Raw genomic sequence first — 22,480 nt, forward strand, 5'->3', positions numbered from 1 at the left:
GTATTGTGGAAATAATAGCTTTGAGCCCATAGCCAGTTAGAAGACTCATGCCTTGACATGCGGGCAAGGCTGGGCCATCATTAGATCAGGTCTCGTCTGACAGCGCAAAGCACGCTCTGGGCACATAACTTGATTTGTATTATTAATAAGGAGAAGGAGGAGTGAATAGGTGCAAGACAAACAACAACAATAATAATTTAGTATCATTGTCATTGTTGGCACTGTGTTTGACCCAGCAAAGAATTCATACATGTAGGTCAGAAGTTTTCACAGTGCTCCCTCATGTGCTTATGCCTTGTTGCAAATAAGGTTGTGCATCGCTGCTGTCACGGACAGCTTTAGCTGGCTTCTGTGTCAGACCTCTCTTCCTGCAACCCTCAGTCCCTGTACCTGTCGATCTGCCTGTCCCTGTGCCCTCTGGCACCCTGTCATCGGTCTGTTACTTCTCATGCGTGCATGGCTAGTCACTGCTAATGTACTGTCCCAGAATTCCTCCTGCTTTTTAAATTAAATCCCTTTCTCAAAACAGGTAGTGTGCCTGATATTTTTCCCACAGCTTGTTCTCCCTCTCTTGCAGGTATTGCAATTACTGGGATTCCTTTTCTTCCCTCAGAGCTCTCACAGCCTCCTGAGCAGTGCTGCTGCGAAGCCCCGCAGCCCCTTCTGATTCACTTCTTATATTTGAAATAGGGAATATTTAGAATAGTTAGAATATTTAAAATCGTGGGTCCCAGTTCAGGAAAGCACTTGATAATAGGAACGCTATGCATATGCTTGGCATTCATCTTGGCCTCTCAAGAGCACTTTTTCAGATAGGTAAGTTCACCTGACTTTAGTTCACTAAGAGAAATTTTTCACTTCGAGGTTATGGGCAAAAAGGCAGCAATTCAAACACTGTACTTTTTCTTTGGCAACCTCAGTGCTTCAGTTTCCATGCCTGCCTCTTTTTTATACCCATCGCAATCCACTGTCTCTATTGTTTTGATGAGTTATTAAATTAATGCACCTTGCAATGGGTTCTTTGGGTTTCCCAGGATATCCCAGAAGACTGGTGACTGACAAATAAATGTAGATCAACCAGCTAATTAAAACATCACTTCAGCTAGGCAGTGTCATCAAGCATATAAGCTATTGCATTCTTGGTTTGGTTTTCTTAAAGGTCCCATGACTGAAAAATGACCTAAATCAGATTTTTTTTAAAAGCCCTTACAGACAAAGTTACAATGACAGCAAAAGGACCACCTTTTCCATCTCAGCTACCATTTTCTGAATACGAACGTGAATTTTTGGCACTTAACAGAACTACATTCACCAGTTTCCAAAATCAGCGGTGCTAAAGATCTCTGAATCCGCAAGAAGATGTTTGTGTTCTGTTAACTGCATCAGTTAGCTTGACAGGACAGAATTTGCCGATCCCACCAAAAATGTTGTGCAAATGATATGTACAAGCACAAAAACAGCTACTTAGTATCATCAGCGGCCTGAAATATTTCACTGTTTCTCTTTGTTTCCCCCTGAGTTTTTTTTCCCAGGCTCAAGTCACAAATAGAAGTGGTGACCTAATGCTACATTAAATCGGACTAAAAGCCTAGCGATACTGCAGTGCTTCAAGGTCTATTGTTAAAAAGAAACAAACCAGGGCAGATTTGTTGTCCAGGACTGCTGTCTGGAGGCTACACAGCAAAGAGCATCTGCTCTAACACTGCACCTTGGGTTCCACTGTGAATTTCCTTAAGTGTACATGCCAGGTAACAACTGTAAAGGCCGCGAACAAGAACAACTAGGAACACACGAGTGTAGCAGGGTGAGAGGCTTGGCTGTGGCAGTTCTGAGCAATCGTCCTCACCACCCAAATCCTCCTGGGCAGTCTGGTGGAGGAGTCACGTCCTTCCAAGCAAGCAATGCTGGAGGAAAATGATCCTGCGAGCATCAGTTGGCAAAATAAGAATCCGAAAGTGTCTGCAAATACACTCTTTCATACATGTGCTGTGTTCCTTGAGGAAGCTGCCACAAGGTTTAAAGCACAGCTCATGGCACAGACTCTTGCACAGTCTGTGTAGGCTTGACCATGAGCTCCAGCACACCCGTGGCATTCCCAGTAAGCAGCTCCAACAGTGCTGGGGGAAACCATCAGCGAAAAATCAAGAGGTTCATCTTCTACAGAGATTTCCTAGCACATTCCAGAGACCTGGATTCATTCCATTGTCCCGCAAGAGCCCACGGACTGAGTTACAACAACTGCTGGGCAGGGCTCTGGGGCACGGCAGGACCGCAGCGGGAATGCTGTGCCTGTCACTCTATCCGGGCAGGATCCATGGCAATGGGGAGATGCGGGCGCAATGACACAGAGAAGGCTGCCTCTCCCAGCCCTCATCTCAGGAATGTAATGTTACTTCACTTGAACCACTGCCAGCGGGACAGCGGGGGCACCCAGTAGCTCCACCTAGACGAACCAGCTTGTCAGCTCTGAAATGAACGGTTGCCACAGCAGAAAAAGAAGCCTTTCTGCCTCAGAAAAAAAGTGATAAAGTGAGGAATAGCACCTCTCCTTTAGCATTTACGCTCTGCCCTGTGCTGGGAGTAGGACCCTCCCCACCAAGCCCTGAAATTCTGGTCTCCCTAACTGTTTCTCTGGGATGAAGGCAAAGGACTAGTCTGTGGCATGAAGATAAAGATTTCGCTGCTAAAGGGGTTTAACAGGCCTTGCTATCTGCAGGATGCTATCAGAACCAGCTAGGCCTGCGTTTAAGCTGTCCTCCCGCCTTTGTTTTGCGTTTGGTTTGGCAATGCCCCCTGGCTGCACTCCGTCACTGAGCTGCATGCTTGTACTGCCATGAATGCAGCTCAGGCTCCCGAGCCAAAAGCAGGGGCTTGTAGCACAGCAGAGCTCAAGGGGCAGCTACTCCCAAATAACCAATGCGTGAATAGTTTCCTTCCATTCAAGGCATGAACAAGATGTTTTGATTCAGTGCCTTGGTATGTTAAGCTGCCCTTGTCGGCAGTTAGAGTACTCATTAACAGCCTTCAAATCATCTCATCTCAAAACCTCCCGAAAAGAGAAAATATACGTAAGTTACAATCATCAGTCTCCTTGCCTGGCCGGAGACCTGTTTGTGAAGTTAGCTCCTACTTTTATCAAAAGGAACGGTACTCTGCTCTGCAAAGTACATCCAAGTAGAGAAATGTCTAGGGAATTTAGGTTTCTTGCAGACCATACTGAGCTCTATAGGATTTTATAGAGCATTTTCTACAGGTTGCCTAATATCAAGGAGGATGTGGAAGAGCGCTAGCAACTAAGAACAGATATAAACACTACCATAAAAAGAGAAACTAACAGCCCCCAGATGCAAAAGCGAGTGAATGGCTTTCCTGTAAGTGTGTATTTATTGATAAGCTCTGCCCACAGATTTAAAACCATTAAAAGCATGCCTGCTCACACTTCACAATAGGAGCAAAACCTTTAGTGAGACTGATCAGAAAGGAGCTCTTTATTCTTACAGCAGTCCATCTTTCCTCTGATGGTAAAGATAAACTTAATAGAATCCATAGGACCTTTCAGAGCATGAGCATAAATCACTCTGGTGGGGCTCTGCACAGACTTTCTCAGCTTGAGTCATATTTAAACATGAAAAGCACAGAGGACTATTTTTTTTGCAATTGTCAAATTGAAATTTCCCAGATCCTGGGTTAATGAGTTTCATCCAGCTATCACCATTTTTTGGTTGCTTAGCTATATAGGAAATGTAGCTTGGCCAGATCCACATAACTCTTCTGGTACAAGAATAAAATATTTACTAAAATATTTTATTAGTCCAATATTTCACCTGTTGCTAAAAAAGAGTAATGTTTCCTAGGAGTAACACAGTGTTTGAAAATAAGCTCTCAACCAAAGTTTGTTGTGAGAACATGATTAGAATGATGTCCAAAAGAGACAGCAAAAGCAGGCGGCAGTGGTTGATAACCTGAATTTCTCTCTCCTGGTCCCTCCCCCCGCTCTCGCTAGTTAAAATACAGCTGCAAGTGGCAGGGTGGAAAAGGCAGCTGGAGAAATGCTCATGGCACCCACCAGACGACCAGAAGTTCAGTGCTGTTTCCCCTACTGAATGGTTCTCTCTCAGAAGCACAGGTTCTGCATTATCAATTGCCTGCAGGGTAGGTGTAATGTCCTGCCCTGTGTCTGTGTGTTTGCTTGTCTTAGGCAGGAATTTTCCTCTCTGAGGTTTTACGTGACAGAATGGGTTTCCAATGTGTGTTTTACTTCCTGCATAAATTCCCATGGTGTTCTGGTGTATAATTATTGTGATGATGATGTGACATTAGGACCCTCTCTGATAATTATCAATTACAATTTTTCCAGGACTGCAGGTCCTCTGTTCTCACAAAGTCAGTAAGGGAAGAGAACCACTTTTTAGCAATTGTTGTTATATATGTCCTAGCTCCCAGTCTGAACAAAAATTGCTTACCACCCTTTTGGATGGGGCAAAAGTGATTTAAAGATTCATAGCCAAATAAAGCCATAAAGACTGGTCTAATCTACTGTGGTCCTCAACAGTTTTATCTCCCGGGACTCTCAACAGTTTTATCTCTTAAGATACACTGTTTTTACTTGTGATTGATTCTCTACCAGTGCTGTAAATAGTTGCATGGATACTCAGCTAAAATGTCCTAGGGTGTCACTGTCCCTCTGGATAGTCTGGATTTCAAGAAGGACTTCAGGGGCATGTTGCAAGTGAAGTGCTCTCACTTGCTCACCAGCTTCAGAAACCCCAGCAGAAACTACTCTGCAGTTATTTGGTTATCCTATACATTGATTAGGCACGTTGCAGCTTTTTTCCCTCTGAAAGAAATCCCTTCACCTACATAACAAACTAGACTTGGAAAGTGAATGCAAAGCTGCCTTCGTCTCGGAGCCAGGGGCAGTTGATACCTACTATCCTCCCTGTTAGATAGCTGTGAACTCAGCTCTTATCATGACTTGCCTAGAAGCAGAGGCAGGTGGGTGCCTGTTGCAGATAAGGCCCATAAAGCTCATGAAAATTAACTTTCCCACATTCCTTCTCCTCGCTGATTCACCCCCCCAAGAATCCAGGCTTCTCCCAGAGCAGATTGCTTGTTCCACTGCCAAAACACAGCCCTGCTCAGATTTAGAAATGAATCAAATGAATACATTTATTAAAAATGATCGTTCTGCCCATGTAAGCTTGATTGGCAGCCCTGGAAACTCAATTTCTCTGGCCGCAGAGTCTGTATTGCTTGAGAAGCAGTGGCCGTAACCCCAAGCTGTCTCTTAAGGGAGCCCAGTACTGACCCGGAGAGGTAGCAAGGGAAGTTGACTACTCTTTGTCCTCTCTCTGACACATTAAAGGAAGATGCTAGTTCTTGGTGCTTTTAGTAGAGAGCACATTTGTCCCCTAAGAATAGGTTTTAAGATAAGAATAGAGGATCTACTAACATTATACAAAAAGCCCAAAGCAACTGATACAGGCTTTATAGAAATGGCACTTACCACTCCAAATCACAAACAGACTTTTCAGCCCAAACTGTTCTTCCAAACCACTGCTTAAAAATATCCCCATCAGAATCAATGCGCAGTAAAAATTTTTGTATTTATATATAAATACAAACATATACATATGTACATATATAGAGAGAGAGAGTTCACTTTAAAGATCCGTATGGTCTAGGAAGACTTTCATTTCTCTTTACTCCATTGATAAAATCTAGTGCAAAATTAAGCGCCCAGATGCAGCAATATTAATGGAGTGATGTTACTTTGGCCCTCTCTCTGGTATACTGGGCATAGCTCCTCTCAAAAGAGGAATGCAGCAAAAACCTTGTATTTTTTCCACAACCTTTTATGGGGGCTTTTATATAAACATCTGCCCTTGGAAACAGGTTTTCAGTTTGAGAGAAAATTCCCTGGGCAACTTGTTTGGATGTAAATCACCATAGAAGAAAATATCTTTTAAGCTTTTAAATTCCTTTATGTATATGTAATACAAGAGATATGGGAAAAAGGTGACAGAAAATTATTATGGGAAAATATTTTATGTCAAAGATAAAGTTAGCAGTTCCCTCACTTTGTTAAGATAAAAATATTTTCTGTCAATAAACAGTGGTGGTAGCAAAATAGTATTTGGCACAGCTCATTTTCTCTTTTGTTTGTGTGGTGTAAGAGAGTCTCTTTAAAATTAGAGAGAATTTCTGGATGCAGACTGAGTTTACAAAAGCATAAAAGCTCATTTACAGATAAATTAATCCATCAAGTCAGATAAATAATTTAATTAGTACAGTTCTGTTCATATCAATGTAATTCAAATCTGAATAAATGGACTATAAACTTGGGTTTCAGTCCAAAAAAAGTCAGATTTCTAAAGAATTCAACAGATGACCTACCAAATTCTTTTCAAAAATGATGTCTCCTTATTTCGGTTCATTGGTTCTCACCTTTTTTGAACGTCTTTCCCTAGCAGATGTATACCTCATCCCAGCATTTTCTAAACTTGCCATTTGATAACTATCTTCTTTTACAAATTAAATCTGTGAACTTAATCTTTACTGTTTGAAATTAGAAATAATTAGATATGTAAGACTGAAAAGCATTGGAATTTTAAGCGCATGTTAAGTTATAGAAGGAAAAACTGAAGATGACAAACTTCTGTTGCATTATATTTTTGAAAAAAAGAATATTTGAATCTTTGCATGTGGTTTTTAAATGATTCAGTGCTCATTTTCCCTCTCTGCATCTTCTAGCCAGTTCTGAGGCACCCAGAAATAACAAACCAGCATGCTTGCCTAATAGATTAGAGGAAAACACAGTTTAGTTAAGGAAATATTTTTCAGTTTTACGTTTCACAGAGGCTAGCACAAATGATAGGGAGAAACCATTTTTTTGAAGACTCGTTACTGCAGTTCTGGATTTCTTTTTGATTAAACACTCAAATGGGGAGAAAGTAACTACACTGCAGTTCATCCACGTGGTAACTGGTGAATGAATTGATCTGGGTGGAGTTGTCTGAAAGCACTAAGATGACTATTTCTTGGATTTGATTATCAACCCTAAGGCTGATTCATAACATTTCCAAACATTCAAAGCATCTCTGTAATAAGAAAATAATGATATCTTATGGAGATGAGTAACTGTTTCTTTATCATAATGGTCTATTCACACACAAGTTCAATATTCCTTAACTCAGTTAAAAGAGGATGCATTCTCTTTGAACGCACATGGTAATGTTTTTCTCGATGAACAGCTGCACTAGATTAAGGCAAATGTATCAGGGAGAGTAAATTACATTTTGACCTTTAGCTAGATGAAGGGCTCTACTGAAATCAACAGACTTGTACCACTACAAAGCTAGCATAAGGAAAAGGAAGACCCCAGGGCTTCAGTTACAGTCTTTGAGATCTACTGCAAGTAGGTGGATCTGATTCTTCTCTCAGGTGGCTTCTTTAGAGTAATTTAAATCTGTGCAACAGGAGGACAATCCAGCGGCTTTTCCCCACTTTGCAGAATGGCAACAACCACCCGATTTGCAGAGCTGTGGAGAGTTTGAGTGGAAGTGGATAGAATGGGAGGCACCTGGAGATGCCCCTCAGTCCATCTGTAGGTTCTTCCGCACATCCTTGCAAAGAGTATTTTAAAACCAATGGTGGTTTACTACTTATGCTCTCTTGTACCCTGGCTCATCCAATGGCCCCAGTGAGGTCTCTGCTTTCTGTCTGTGCGCTGCAGTTCATCATGTGCAGCAGAGAGACTATTGCTCTCTGCTAAGGAAGGTGTGTTTGCGTTCCTTGCCCCACCACCACACACAGCTTACAGTCAATAAAGCCAGAAAAGGAAAACGATTGCTACCGTGAAATTATCCTGTCTGCTGTTTACAAGGTCGAATAATTTTCACTTTACTGTCAACAAATAAAAAGCTCCACCACCACCTTACTGTGACATTTTTAAATACTGCAGACCCAAAGTCCTCCATTAACTGAGATGTCAACATTTTAGCAATGACTGAAATATTTGCTTTATATAGTGCTGTTGGGGTCAGTTTTGACAGCATTCTGCATCTACACTGTTTTTTCTTCATTGTAAATACTTTGAACAGTCTTATGGGGAAGCTCTGTTCCCATTTGACCAACAGGGAGTAAAGGAAACAGAAAAGCACTGGGCTGATCTTTGAAAAAGGCAAACAGCCAGAGCTCTCCTGTTTTCAGAGAAATCAAGTGTTTGACATCTTTCAATGCAGGGCTTGATGCAACTGGGCCCAGATAGGAAAAGGGCAAAGATAACCCACGTGTAGCCAGAGTAAGTCCTACTTCAGCAGCTACTTACTGAAAACCAGGCCCTTTTACACTTCCACACCAGGTAAATCTACCGTGTTAAGGTTATCTCAAAAGGTTTTGAAAAGACGCCAGGGTCTCAAGTACGTAGGACCCAGAACCAACAACACTAAGCAAAGCACAGTGAACAGAGCCAGAGCTAAAGTGTAGGATCTCCTGAGGCATGTTCTTCTGCTTACAGGTTCGGTTCGGGAAAAGAAGTCTTTGGTTTTGGAACACAGCTTGGCCAATGCTTGGTGCTAGGACTTGTTCTTGATCCCTGGACTTCAAAAGCCCATTCTCAGAAGGCCTCTGCCCGCATGTGCAAACTTCATGTTGCTGTGGGATTATCTTCTGCAGCTGGAGCCACTGGCCCAGTTAAAAACTTCTGGACTGGTAGGTACAAGAAGGCTCTGAGGGTTTTGTTACTCTTATCACTTGGGCACATGTGTATATGACTTACACGTTACTCTGCACACCTCTGCAGCAGGGAAGGTCACAAACACTTCACAGCTACACATCTGAAGAGAGGGGGCTGAAAATGTATCTGAAAAATTTCTAGGGAAGTTTAAGTTCTCCTCACTGAGCAGTGCCAGCTCAGGGATACTGGAAAACACATTTTTCATGTATGTGTTTTTTATTAAATGCAGCTGTCAAAAAAAAGGACGGCTCATGTTCCTGAAAAGGTGCAGTGGAGAGAAGACAAATGGTTGGAATAAAACATTAACAGAAATATGCCTACTCCGCCTAGGCAAAAATCACCGCTTCTGTAGCGCCTTCACAGCAACCTTTAAACTAGCTGGCTCAGGGACCAGTAGCTGTCTAGCTGTGGGATTTCAGTGAAGGCTGTACAAACCCAACCAACTCCCCAGGAAAGTCAGTCCCTGCTGCACAAGCCACCCCTCCCCTTCCCCAGACAGGCTGGAAGGACACCAGCTCTGCACAAACTGCACCTTCCCAGCGCTGCACAGGCACAGCTGGAGAGAGACTATCTTTAACTAAGCCTCGCTCTCCCTGCCATGCTGCAGATAATGTTTTCCAAGTGTGTTGGCAGTGAACTTAAACCATCTACCGCAGTCTGATAATGCTTACCTCTAATCATTTTGCTGCAGTAAAATTATGGAGGTGAAAACAGCAAAGGCAACGTGAGTGTTTGTTGTCATGATGATAATTTTCCTGTTGTTCAATAGATATAGATTCAGATTTTGTCCTCTGATCTAAATGTGTATTCTGAAGGAGTTCAGCTGGATTTATACCAGTGCAATAGCAGAATTTGGCTTGTGATCTTCAGATGACAACATCAGTTAACAGACTTGCTTATTTCTCTGTAATATATTCCTCGGGTTTTCTATGAAGTTCCTATTCAACAAGCACAATAGTCTAACTACGATGCACTTTTGTGGCAACAGTGTACCACATAAATTAAGCTAACTCTGGGTAATATCACAAAAAAATATGTGTTTATAGCTTCATGCCAGTTTCTGACTAATGCTTTTGTTTGTTGCTATAGCAAACCACACATGAATCTGATAGCCAAAAGCATGTTTATGACTAACCTTAGCTCTCTGGGGATTAAAAATATGGAATAATAAAAAAAAAACAAAACCACAACACACAATGTGAGGAGAACATGATAGGAAACACCTTTTTTGGCACAAGTTACTATGAACATTAAAAGAGAAGAACATCATGAGTGGAAAACATTAGGAAATGGGAACTGTGGGAATAACCGGCTTTAACCCACGATGATTCAAGTACATCTTTTATTTCACATCTCCAAGTTGCCTGTGCAGGACTAGACTACATTGCAGGAAGTCCTGGCTGCATGTTAAGGGATGGATTTAAGCCTCTGAAGTCTGAAGAAGCTCTGGATCACACTTTAAAACATTCAGACCACTTTACTCGAGATCATTTTTACACTCTGCCTTGACACCTAGGACACTGGTATTCACTTAATTTATTTCTATTACAATTCATACTTTGGTAGTTTCCAAGAGCCTGTCCCAAGACTGACACCTCATTACGCTGTACAAATACACAATGGAGAACCATGTCGGCCCCAAAGAGCTTTCTGTCAAACTAACGGGGAGAGCCAAAGGGAGAGGAGGATGGACAGAGAGAGAGTGGGAGGCAAAGACAGAGAGGCGACGTGACTGCACCACCCACCAAATCAGAGGTTGAACCCAAATGTCTTGCACCCCAGTTCAGTTGACTGATTCAGGTTGCCAAATATGTTATGTGAGAAGAATACATTATGTACCCTGCAGAGGAGGGAAAATCAATACAGCTAAAGTGATTCCTAAACTAGGGTAGCTTACAACAAAGCTACATTATGTCAGGCAAAATTTATACTGATGTTGCCCTGTTATTCTTAATAACCCTTTTCCTTCATGAGTTGAAAAACACAAAGGAGAGTATTGCTGTATGGTGTATAAATACAGATCAGTTTCCATCAATGTTTTCTATTGATATTAATTACTCCGGCTGTAGACTACATATTGCATCTTTATTCACAGATCTGTACCGTACATAAAGGTATATGATTATCATAATTCATGGCAAGTTCTTCCATCATCTATCCCAATACTCAGCAGAGAGTCTAGAGATCGTATACAGCTTTGTGGAGAGGTAGGTCTGCCCAAGCTCTAGTGTTCCACTTATTTCCAAAGGGATGTTCATGAAAGACATCTTGACCCATCAGTAGGATAAACAGGACAATGCCATAAACGGAAGCTTATAAAAATCTGTACGACTCAGATCTTACTTGCTGGTCATTTCATGCCATGGGATCAAATCTCGAAGTATTGAGATTTCATTGTGTGCCTACTCAAGCAAGATATTTGTTGGCCTCAATGAAACTGATATATGGCATGCTACATTGCATTCATCTTGTAATTCAGACTGTGACATGGACTGAGATCAGCTTTGATTCCATCTTATAAAATTCAGCAGACCACACAGCACCACACACAGTAATCATGCCTGCATCCTTCTAAGAGAAATTACTTTTAGAAAAAAATGCAAGCATTTTGTAGATTAGCCATGGATTCAACTGATGTATACTGCAAGTAGCATTATGATGTCAGTGTTGTATAAAGTGAAAAACAAAAGCAAATAAGATATAGGCAGAATTTTTCCAACTATAGCCTAAATATCACTTCTGAACTACAGAGCAATTGCTGGTGACATGCAGAAGGCCATATATGACTCTCTCTTTGCTTTCACATGCTTTTTCAGTTCTTCACATTTGGCAGAAAGTGCATCTTACAGAAAAGAAAAAAGATAAAAATATGCCAGGCTTCTTTCCTCCACGTTGAGAGCCTGAAAAGAGCTCTGAGTACTGGGAGCACCATACAGAGACCATTTCAAAATAGCCACCTCATTCCCTGTGACTTAGACCCAAAGCAACTGCTCTTCCCTGGGAGTTGTGTAGTAAATGAAATAAGGGATTGTAAGTATAGGGGAAAGAGGTTCCCAACCCAACTCCTGCTCTGAATGACTTTCTGATCTGCAGTAGCAGAAGGCACTGGTTACTAGTACTTATGGATACGTACTTATGCAGGCACAGTGCTCCTTAATGAGCACCTTTCTCTTCGGGCTCTCAAAGGGCATAGCTACCCCTTGTATCCTCTGGGGTATCGATCACTGAGACAGCACTGCTTGGAGCATATGAATATGCCAGCTTGGCAACTGCAGCATTTGGTCATGGTCACCAAGAAAGTCCCTGCACCTGCCCAGAGCACTACATGAAAGTAGGTGAGTTCTCTCTGCCTCACAGAAAGTAAGGTAGCAAAGCAAAAAAATGACTTGCTCAAAGTCACAAAGCATGTTGGCAGCAGAGCCAGCAATAAATACAACCCAGATGTCCTGGATTCCACCTCCTCCCTGCACCACGCTGCCTCTCTTAGCTCAACGCTGGAAGGAAATGTTTTACATTTACTCATCCCTCCTTTTCCTTTGTCAATAGAAATTAAAGCAGGCATCTGACTGCCTAAGCCTTGAATACTCCGATGGTTTCCAAGGCTTGCGGTGAAGTCAGCCAACATTTCTATTGAATCCAGCCCTAATGGACAACTAAAAGCAATTTCTTTGCCAACTGGCCTATCAGTGCAAAACTCATCTAAGCACATACTACTTTTATACAGATAGGCATTGTGTATGTGTATATATATATATATTTCATGAGTTTGCAAAGAACCACTAATTACAAAAATACTATTTTTGTAACTCAGCTGAGCAGAGAATAGACTGATCTACTACTATTAAAAAAAAAAAAATACTGCATCATGATTTTTCCAAGTACAGATTTAAAACAAGCCTCTATGCCTTTTTACTTTGTCAAAAGGTAGGTAGGTATGTCAGGATGGTTCTTGCTTTGAACCCACTCGGGTCTGCTTAAAGACTGATGGCTAATTAGCATTAATTTTCCCTTACTTTATTTTGTGACTACGATGTCCAAATATGTAAAATTTTCTCATTAAGCTATCTATGGTGTCTGTGTGGAGGGCCACTTCCATGTATTTTCCAAAAGCAATGTAAATCTCATTTCCATGGGAATACATCATGTCCTGTCAGCAGAATATCCTTACTGCTCTCAGCCCAAGGTCAGTCCATGTCTCTGAGTGGTTGAACACACTCTTACTTGCCTTTTTTTTTTCACCCTTGAAGTGAATGCCATTCCATTTTTCCTGCCTGTCATCATAAAAATCCAGCTGGGACTTGTAGGTGTTGTGCTGCTGTTGCTATAACTCTACTGGCAATGTGTTTCTCTGGCTACCTAAGGGTACTTCAGGGGAGCTGAACAGAAGTTAAAAAGAAATGCAGCATTGCACATTGTACCCTTCTCTCCCCCAAACACCTGAGAGGCATGACAGTGGGAACAAAAACTTTAGCAGCTGCAGGTTGCCTAAAATATTTATCTCCTCTTTGCAGAACTCCCTCATTTTTCTTGACTAGAAAACAAATCTACACAACATTTTGCATTCAGATCTCCAAGCAGAGGTCTCTGCCCCTCCGCAGGAGAGCAGCAGGAGATCCAACACGCGGCAAGATCGCAGTGCTCATGCTCAGTCATACTATGTGCCTGCACCACGAGCGCTTTGCACGAACCCATATGCTGGATAACTGCATCCACAGCTTTGCTCCAGGCAACAGGGATTTGTTATGACTGAGAATTTCAGAGATCTTCTAGACAATGAAATAAACCAAAATGCAGCCCAAAAAAGCCTTCCTTCTTTCTCTGTAAAACTGTTTCCACTATTTCCTCAATACTGCCACCTCTGTTTTGCTCAACTTGCCTGATATAAAGCTTGTAAGTCCTCCAAGGCATGTCCGGGTGGGTGGCTATATATCACTTAACACGGTAGGAACCTTAATCTGCCATCAGACTGCAGCAGCAATAAACGACAAGAGTAAGTCTTGACAAACGTGGCTGGGCTGTGCCATTTTTGTGCAACAATAGTAAGTTTGACAGATTCGAGTCTGCCTGCATGCCAGAGACATTGCCTTCTGCATAGTCTCTGCGGAGCAGGAAATTCTCACTCCTTCTCCTCAAAGCTATTGCAGCCAGGTCAAGGACTTTGCTCCTTGCTGCAATTTTCAGTGCCAACTTAGCAAGTCCCAGCTCCCTTCCCCTGAGCTCGCAGGCTCTGGCTAGCCTTGCACGTAGTTCCAAGTGTGTCCAAGAGCCAAAACCTTATCGCAGTCCATCTCTGTCTCCTCACAAGAACCGAGTTAGTGGAGGAGTTAGCATGGTCTGTTTGTGCTGATGTGACAGCCAGCTCCTGTTCTGGATTAGAGGATGATGATTTTCGCTCCCTCTCCATCCCTTACTGGGCATTGAAAAGAGAAGGCTTTGTGGGAAAGAGAAAATGCTCAAGGCTTCTTATACCTCTTTTGCCCTCCCTTTGCTCTGGTGCAAATGTCAGCCCCAGGCCCAGGCTCATGGGCTGTCTCTGTGTGTGCCAGTGTGACTTCTGTCAGCCCCGGCCATGAAATAACAGTGCGATAGTGGAGAGGTGTTCATGCAGCACCTGAATTTACCTGCAGTTCCCCACACGGAGGACTGCTGGCAGAAGACCAGTTTTCAACGCATGTCAGAACTTGGCAGAGCATTGCAAAAGCGCTGCTTCCCTATCACACGGCAGGGTGGAGATCTGCTGACTCAAATCCCCATTTTTCAAAGCAGGGCAAAGACTGAACACGAAGCAGCAATGAGCCCCAAACACAAAGGAATGCAAATAAATTAATAAAACACAGCTGAGAATGGCTGGGGCAGCAGTCACCAGAAACACCCCGGACACCCTGACCGCTGTGAGGACTGCTGCGCGTCTCGCTGCTTATGTGCCAATACAGCTCCGCAGCACCTGGGTCTGATGCAACACCTACAAGGTGTTTCCCCTGGGCTGGAAAGGCTGTGGTTGCCCACGATGGCAAGGAGGGGGTCTTGCTGCACGGGGTTGTCTCACCCACGCTGATTTTCACTGTTTTGTGGCTGGACGTGTGCGTGTGTGGCCCTGCTGGCTGCTTTCTCAGTGCCCTTGGGAAATAATCCAAAATCATTGGTTTTCTTTCCCTGTCATTTGCTTCTGTCCGTGCTCTGAGGTCATCTTTGACCCCACCACTGCATCACGAGGGTTTGCAGGCACCTTTAGGCAGTCTTGCTGAGGCAGTGGGCTGTGGCAGCGGGCGTGCTGTGGGGTCCCCTGCTCCCAAACCTGTCTTTATGCCAGGGTATCTTCTCTCAATGCTGCCTCTGCCAGCTGGACTGACCCCACAGATACCAGCCTGTGAAAGGGCTTCAAGGTGGGCTTGTCACAAGCTTCCTTCATGGGTGCTATATGAATTTAAACTTTTCTTCAGAAAAAAACTCAAGAAGCTGAAAATAGGAAATCAATTTTTTTCCCACAGGTTTTCCTACCCAAGCCTTGCCATCAGCTACGATCCACATCCAACAAGTTAATCTGACTCAGCTACTTCAGCCCCTCTGTTTCAGAACACCTTGCGTCCCTCCAGTGATGAGTGCCCTGAATGCCCCTGGCATCACGCTGCTGGGCTGAGCACCGTTTGCCTACATGCAAACACCCCACCTGCTGAACCATCAACCCATCTGCTCTGCCATCTGCCTGCCACAGCCTTCTGGGCTGCTGCACTGCGCAGTTGTCTCCTGGGCAAGCCATGGTCTTATGCTGAAAGAGAGGGATTGCATCATTTCTTAAATCAAGAGAGAAAGACATTTCTGCATTTGTACAGCAACGGGCTCCAGGACCCATAGGTTGACTGGGATGTCGTCTTGCCACGTACTGACTGGATATACAGTAAATGCTTGCTGACACATGCAGTTATGCGTGCTGGCCCCAAAACGACAAAACACTGCTGCCCTCCAAACAACATTTGTGCTACCAGATTCCCCCTACCTACAGCTGCTGAGATCCTGCCGCTCTGGGACGTTGTATTTTCCAATACTCGCTGAGCAGCCTGGTCTCTGAATAGCCATACCCCATGCATCCAACTACCAGCCCATGCTCTCAGTCCTGCTGTGCTCAGCAGCAGCAGAAGGGGAGCAATGGTCCAGGTCTCCAGGAGGAGCCCCATGGACTAGAGCTGGCCACATGGTTGGGATGGGAGCGGTTCTGCAGGACTGGGACTGTTTATCCACAGTAGCAAAGCAGAAAAAAGGGAGACAGGGAGAGAAGGAGGGGGAAGCACGGGGCAGAGCTCCCAGGAAAATGTGCTGTGGACAGTTTGCTTGGGCTCCTCGGAGACTCCTGACAGCTGCTCTGATCTCCTCACCATGAGACCCAGGGATGATTTGTTGTCACATGCACCGAGCACCCTGTTTTCTTTCTAAGAAACAAGCTGGTATATTTAGGAGAGATTGCATTCATTCTTGAGCTTATCTGCAAGTGCTAGGCTTATTCTCTGGGCTTTAGGGTTTATTTAGAATAAATAAGGTTTATATATTTGGTTGGTGAAGCATGCAATGTATACATTATAATTAGGTAATTAATGCCCTAATCTCTGTGATGAGCTTTCCTGGCATAACACAGTGCAGTTTTCCAAAAGCTTCTTTTTAACCTCGGAGGAAGGATAATTTTAAAAAGAAAAATATTGTTTCTCCTGCTATCTCTATCCAAACCATTTCATTCACAGATTCCTCCTAGACTGACTGAAGCAGTTGTTAAATCCACTGTGGACATATAATCCAAATATAGATGTAAGATCACAGTGCCATTACTAAATGTATTCCTTTCATAAGAGTTCTGTGGGGGTCCTGCCTCCATCCAGCTCTGTAAATCACTGAAATGTCCCCTTATAAATACCTGGGTGTGAAATAACTTTCAAAAGTCTGTTTTACACCACTTTACACAGTCAATCATTTTCTAGTCCAACACATGCCCCAAAAGAAGAGAGTGATAGCAGAGCCTAAAACTGTATTACCCTTCATGACCGCTCTAGCACTGTCTGTTCATAGGGAGCCTGGTTAATAAGTTAGCATCACAACTGCACGCATCACTCGGTGTCTTTGTAGCCATCCATGACCACAAGTACAAATGCCACTTGTAGTCATCATTCTCATGTAAAAATGCCCGGTTTGCCTCCAAAATGGGCTCTGACTAACTGGTTACTTTAATCAGGCACTGAGTCGTCCGAGCTATTCATTGCGCAAATCATTTTTTTCTCATAATCAAGCCCATTATGTGAAAAAGTCAACCTTAAGGAGTGTGAGGACACAGTTCATATAAAAATCAATGCAACCTTTCACTAAATCATAAATTTGATCAGCTCTGACATATAGGAAAATATTTGGGGAATGCTTAATGACATTTTTGTGTTCTTGTAAATTATTTGCTTTCAGCTGATTTTACAAGCAGGAATAGGGAAAGCTCAGCTCACACCAGGAAATATCAGCAATCGAAACCACTAGCTTTCTCATGATAGTTTCACAGATCTTTGGCTCATATACCTTCCAATAAACCCGCACACATTTCAAACCAAAAAAACAGCCCAACCTTTTAGATGCTTGTTTGATCTGAGGGAGAGCTGCTAACTTCTCCGAGGTTCAGCAAAAGCTGATTTCTATCTATTTTTCAAAATAAAGATGCCTAATCCCACTTAGACATTTTTTCCCTTCAGAATATAATGCAAACATCAGTTAAAGCAGTTTTTGCTGTGTAGAAAAGTTATCATCCCATTTGCCACTACACTTTAATTTTTGCTCCTGTATGCATGTCCTTTGAGTTTCTTCTTCATGCCAAAATTTCCACTTTGGAATTCACTCTTCCAAGTAATTCTGCTAAGACTGGATCTTTGGATTAAAATAAGAATGACATGGGGCAAGGAAAACAGAAGTTCCTGCATGTACCTCTTTTGATGGAAAAGTAGAGCGTTTTGCCTGGCTGACAGTCAAACGGCTGGGTGCTGGGGCAAACCACACAGCAAGTAAACAAAGAGGTGACCTGTGGAAAGCTGAATGACATTACTTTTCTACAGCTGGTACAGAGTATGGGATACTTAGGAAAACTAGGGACGGTTGGACTAATAAAACGTGAGCTTTCAGGACTCACTGCAAGGTGGAAGATTTTATATCTCTAGTAGTTTATTAGACTATTTAGCTAGGACTTGTAGAAATGGGAAGAAATACATGCAGCTTGAAACCTTTGCTTTTCAGTGCTGGTTGACTGAGGTTGCAAACACATCGCTCTTCAAGGAGGGAGAGCTGAGAGGTCAGTGGGCAGGTAGAAAGGTATTTAAAATCAGATGGCTGCATGGATAACAGCTGCTCCCCGACTCGGCGAATGTCAGGCACAGTGCACTGCTATCAAAAGCAAGTGGTGTTTGTTCTTTTAACTACAGAGAAAAAATAACATTTGCCCAACAGTGAAGAACAGTTACTGTGTCTTTGGAGTCTCGAGCATTTATCAGCAGGCTTGGAAATCACATAAACCTTATCTCCTTGTTTGTGTTTTTGAAAAACAGATAACTTTGCCCTCTGAAGACACTGCTATCTTTATTAGGCAGATGAAGTGGGCTCGGTGCCTGCTCTTCTTCAGGCACTTGCATTCCTGCTCCATGGAATTTCGCTGGGATATGGGCTGTTACCGTGGCCTGGGACTCGCTCCCTGCAGAGCTGCCGTCCCTATGCCATGGGAGCAGATGGGTCCCCTATCAGTTACCTTGGCTTATTTTTTACTCACATGCCATAATAACCGTAACATACTCTGGCTTGCTCCAGCCACTCAGGACTACATGTTCGGCCAGATTTGGATGGTGAACCCACGGGTTCCCCTTCTCTGATAGAAAACTGTAGACCCATTCTCTGCAGTAAGTCAGCAGTTACTTCCAGGTACTTGGCTACCTATAGCCTCCTTTCAGGAAGGAAACATGTTGGTAGGAAGTATTTAGTACATGAAAAGTCCTCTCCTAGCCTGAAGTTTTGTTTTCCAATATAAAATAACAAATTCCAGCCTTGACTTTAAAACTCAGAGTGAGACGAGGAAATGTGTGAATTTAGCAAGTTTTCCCTAGGTGCAGCTGTAATCCTCCTGCACCGGGGCTAGGCACAGCTGAGGGTCATCCAAAGGATCTTTCTTGCCACAAGAGTGTTGTCTTGATTTCTGTCGCTTGTGCAGAGATGACGACCTAGTCTTGGTAGGGTTTCATCTTAGCCCCGTCAGGAGCTGAATCCCCTACATCGCTCGGTGCTGCTCCACCACTTGGCTTTGGAGGGAAAGGCCTCCTGGGCAGATTGGAAGTTACAGCTAAAGGAAGCAGGAAAGGCAGTAGTTGTTAGATGATGTTGTCAGGAAAACAGGTTTTTAGCACACTAGGGCTCAGGGCCGTGGCAAACTGCCTGAAAGCAAAAGCTCGCCCTTGCTTGGTCTGCCTGGGCTGGTGCAGTGGGCCAGACCCCCTCCTCGCTCAGAGCAGGGCTAATGTCGAGGCTTTTCAAAACCTTACTGGTTTAGATTCAGCCTGCAACGTAGAGCCCGGGAACACAGTGAGACGTTTTCCCAGAGGTGGAAACCCTGATTTTTCCAGCGCATATTTTGCTGCTCCCTGATGTGAGAGACATTATGGAATGCAAAAATAGCCAGATGTAAATAATAAATTGAATCTATTTACTCAAATATTTACTCATAATGTAAGCCAGTAGCTTTCACACCTTTCAAATACATTGCCTTATATTCTGATTATTTAGGTCTCCTGATGTGAGGAATCCTGGGAAAAAATCTCACTTAAAACCCTCGGTGTTTTATACTTGCATAGAATGAGGGAAAAAACCCAACCCAAAGCTCTATGCATCTTCAGAGGTTCAAACCCTGGGAATATACATTCCTGTGGCTACATACATGACATGACACTTCAGTAAGATCCCGATGCTGTACATCCTACTCCCTCCGCTCACAGTGACAACGTTAAATGAAGTGCCTGTGAAGTTCCTGGCATGGCTTCCCAGTGGAGGATGCCTCTGGGCACGGGGCACCGAACCCACTGAAGTCAACAGGAGGTTAACTCAGATCATAGCTATTCCCCTGACCATGTATTACAGACTGTTGGATTTTGTTTCACCGATGAGCTTCAAGTACAGCCAAAAGTGAATAGAGGCATGTTGACCTCATAGTTGTGAATACAGATTGAGCGTCCAAGACAATTAAAAGCAGAAAATACGTGCCATCTCCAAACCCCTGGCAAATCAGTGCTAGAAGTTACCGCTGCCCTGTCCGACTGAAAAGACGTTAACACTCACTGTAGAGGAGGTTGGAAGGCAGCCATCCTCGATGGATTGCTTATGAGCACTGACTAGAGTCAAACCGACTTCAGTCAGAGATTTACACAAGTCTTGTAATATAATAGTAGAGTTTACTTTACGAGAGTGCCACACCAAAGATAGTAAAATGCAATTTTAGCTAACAAATCTACATACTTCTACAGAAAAGCTACAGCCATCATGGAACATGTCAGCACTGCAGAGCGCCTGGCACAGATTTATAGTTTTCAGTTTATTGCTGAAGGGTTATTGTTAACACCATTGTTATAGAGTTACTGCAATTAAAAGTTCCAGTCACACTTATCACTTTTTAAACATAGCTAATAAAACCCAATAAATTCTGAGATGTTATAAGTTTTCCTGTGCTGTTAAACATCTGAAACTTTTTCATGCTGGATTTTAGACCTATGTTAGGACAGATTTTGGAAGTAAATTGGCTGTCATAAACTGCTTTTCCTCTAATTTGCTTGGATCTGCAAAATTCCTTACAGTTTTTCTTTATTATAGTAAGAGATATAGCAAGGCAATACTGAGAAGTTTTCCCTCGTGCATGCAACAGGTGATCATAAGCTAAGTACTGTATATCTTAAGAGTCACCTTCCAACTTTCTGTGTTTATTGTTGCATAAATTATAAAGAAGAATGGTCATTTTTGTTGTAGAGGAGTAGACTTTGGGGGGTTTCTCTCATGTGAGTAATGTTTTTTCTCTCTTCTATCAAAGCCTTAAGGACGTGTACTTTGTGTTCTCCCTGCAGGTGGCTACAGATGCAAGTCCTACTCCTGATCATCTGTATTCATGTGTTCAGAAACATATTAAGGTACATGGATGGGGCAAAGGACCTAGACAGATGGAGAGAATAATTTTACCTAGCATATTTCCTAGCACTTTGTGAAGTAGCCTCAGCAGCCTCGCAGGAAACACACAGAGGATCCCACTTCTACTGACAAGGTTATGGACCTGTTTTTTAAATGCTTCAAGGTTAATCTTAGTCTCAAATACCACTAACATACAGAGATCCTAGTGCCAAGTCAGTATATTGTGATATATATGTTGCAAATGGTACCTATTGAGATATAATATCCACACAAATAGAATTCCTCCTGTGTAGAAGCACAGATACTATAAAAGTCCAAACATATCTATGGGGCAAACAAATAACAGAAAAGTCATATTCATCAGAAACCAATTTCACTGTAAGTAAATTGCAGCTTGCACCTTGCAATTCATTGCAACAACCGGGACTAGCTCTTTGTACTACAAAAGAAAGTTTCACTATCTTTGAGATCATACGGTGGGTTAAGTATACAGACAGAGGAAGTAAGAAAAACAACGTGCATGATCTGGAATAGAGATTACTGAATGGAGGGGTGTGTATAGGACTGAGAACCAACATCCCTCTGAAAGCTTTGGGAGGCTTAGTGCACGAGCTTGAAACCCCTGCATTAAAAATGTGGATCAGAAACTTTTTAGCAGGCTGAACTCGTTCGTTCACCCCTGATCTCACTTCTTCCCATACACAAGAAAGAGACAAAGCTTTACGCCAGGTGGGATGCACCTTGGCTGACGTTCTGGCCATACTTTTCCCTGGCGGTATCGCTTAACACACACCATCTTCAGGTTTCGCTTATCAAGTACAGCAGCTGGCGACATTATGTCTTTATAAACAGAATGTCCAGTTTCTGTATCAAAGGACGCAAAACACACACGCCCACATCTCTTTTCAATTTTAAAAACCCATCATCTACTGCAAACTTGTGCAATCTGCATCAGAGATTAAAAAGAAAGAAAGAAAGAGAGAGAAAGAGGAGGGTTTGGGTTTTTTTAAAAGAACTTACCAAAAATAACTGAAGTTCTCTAAAGTTGCCCTGAAGTTGAAATAGCCCAGAACACCAGTGCAGAGCCTGCCTTAAACTCTCTCTCTTTCTCACTCCCCCTCTCTCTCCAGCAATTGGAAGGAGGGCTGTGCAGAAATTCAGCAAACAATTTTCCTTCTATGTCGACTGGGGCGTTCCTCTACGGGCTGAAAGGGGATGGCTAAGCCTGGGTGAGGCTTGTTGCTATCCCCAAGCCAAAGAGCGCTGTCGCAGATTACACAGCCTGTGAAATCCAATCCCTTTCTCTACTAAGGCAACAGCTGTACGGCTTCAGCTCAGGCGGGAGCAGCGGATAGACCCCGGGCTTGTTGCTGCTCAGGCTTTCCATGCTGGGGGACGTGGAGGAACGGGGATACACGGGTTTCCGTAAGCTCCGTCTCTTCTCCCAGCTTACTGCCTACAGCTACAGGCACGAGCGTACGCAGGGTGGAGAGACGGGGCAATTTCCTCAGGACCAAAAGTATATGGGATGTGGGCGCCCACACAAAACAAACATCTCTTTTCCTGAAATTCATTCCC

At 43.2% G+C, this 22,480-nt stretch overlaps 1 protein-coding gene across 1 annotated transcript in view; it reads right to left on the reverse strand.

Annotated features, from left to right (window-relative positions):
* AHNAK2 (AHNAK nucleoprotein 2) overlaps positions 1-22,053 on the reverse strand; it is a 38,874-nt gene extending 16,821 nt beyond the window's left edge. Inside the window, exon 1 of the mRNA XM_010584183.1 lies at positions 21,923-22,053. The gene's annotated coding sequence lies outside the window, so the exon portion shown is untranslated. The remainder of the gene's footprint in view (positions 1-21,922) is intronic.
* Between the last annotated feature and the right edge of the window lie 427 nt (positions 22,054-22,480).

Source organism: Haliaeetus leucocephalus, unplaced genomic scaffold (assembly GCF_000737465.1).
Source record: "Haliaeetus leucocephalus isolate CR32 unplaced genomic scaffold, Haliaeetus_leucocephalus-4.0 Scaffold944, whole genome shotgun sequence".
Lineage (NCBI taxonomy): Eukaryota > Metazoa > Chordata > Aves > Accipitriformes > Accipitridae > Haliaeetus > Haliaeetus leucocephalus.